Raw genomic sequence first — 1,484 nt, forward strand, 5'->3', positions numbered from 1 at the left:
TTTAGCTGTCTTTATTATTTACTGTGAAAAATATTCACATGATCCCCTACAGGCATCTCTTCTCCCAATGTCTTTTTAAAAGGTACATAATCTTGGGGCGCCTGGGTGGCTCAGTCGGTTAAGCATTCAACTTTTGATTTTGACTCAGGTCATGATCTCGCGGTTCAGGGGATTGAGCCCTGCCTCGGGATGCACAGAACCTGCTCGCGATAATCTCTCTCCCTCTCTCCGCCCCTCTCCTGTGCTCTCTCTCTCTCAAAACAAATAAGCTTAGAAAAATAAATATGCATAGGCTCTTGATTATTATGTATAAATTTTTAAATAACCTGAATACTTAATGTGACTTAAGAACTTTAGATAGTATCTCAACTTCCTCCTGTAAAAGAAGAAATGTGGTCCATCCTAATCCCTGCCGGTCAGCCTGCAGTCTGCCGGGCTTCGCCTGTGGACCGGCACGCTCTAGAAGCTTCACCCAGAGAAGTGAGTGAATCTTCATTAGGTTTGTGTCAGGGTGGCATCTCGTCACTCAGTGGGGGTGGGGGTGGGGGTGGGAGAGAAGAAATGATTTTCTACTTCCATCTACCTCTCCTTTCTCGACACACCATCGCTCAACTTTTCACACCTGTACTCCCAATGTCATGAACTCAAAGTTTATAACATTTATATAGTTTTTTTAGGTTTTTAAAAAGTACTTTCACAACCAGGAGCATATTTGCCATCTCCCTTGTGAAGGGACATTTGGCAATGAATGAGACATGTGAATGGTGTCCCAAGGGCATCCACTGGGTAGAGGCCAGGGATGCTGCTAAATATCTGACCATGAACAGGACTGTCCACCACAGCAAAGAATTATTGGGCCCAAATGTTAGTAGCTCTAAGTTTGGGAAACCATGGACTCTGTAGGCTTATTCTGAAAAATGGAAACCAAAAAAGACAATTTCGAAAATAGCATACCACAGAATCCACTGAAGAGCCAGGTAATAGCTTCTGTGTCATCCGAAGGAGAATCTTGAAAGCACCAAGGTTGAATGATATCCATTTTCTTCAACTTCATTATTCGGTAGAAATCATGCCACATTGCTTCTTACTTGGATCAGGATTTTTTTGGTATATTTTTGTCATTCATGGAATTTCTAATGTCTTATTTTAATCTCATGAAAGAAGAAATACATGTTTTTTGTTTTGTTTTGTTTTTGTTTTTGTTTTTACTACACCGCTAGGATCATGCAGCTCCTTCTGAAAATGTCAGTTTTGTGCAGACTGCTTTTCATGACTGTCGTGTAGCTGTCATATAGGGATTTTGTTTCCCCTGTCTCTTTCATGCCCCTCCCCAATCATTTTGGATTTGGCATCTTCACGCCTTAGATTTCTTTTTCATTTTGCCAATATATGTTCTCGTGTAATTATGTCAAGAATGATGCAGGAGATAAAAAAGTTTGAATACCTTCACACTTAATGGTTTAGCCAAGCTATAGATCCTCAGT

The 1,484-nt window shown here is 40.8% G+C and overlaps 1 non-coding gene across 1 annotated transcript; it reads left to right on the top strand.

Annotated features, from left to right (window-relative positions):
* The first annotated feature begins 393 nt into the window (after window positions 1-393).
* LOC124523623 (small nucleolar RNA SNORA52) lies at window positions 394-528 on the top strand. The gene has a single exon (XR_006965053.1). It is a non-coding gene; the product is annotated as a small nucleolar RNA SNORA52 (small nucleolar RNA).
* Window positions 529-1,484: the final 956 nt, after the last annotated feature.

Source organism: Lynx rufus, unplaced genomic scaffold, assembly GCF_022079265.1.
Source record: "Lynx rufus isolate CCGP_SWC_20201006 ecotype Redwood Valley unplaced genomic scaffold, mLynRuf1.p SCAF_1, whole genome shotgun sequence".
Classification (NCBI taxonomy): domain Eukaryota; kingdom Metazoa; phylum Chordata; class Mammalia; order Carnivora; family Felidae; genus Lynx; species Lynx rufus.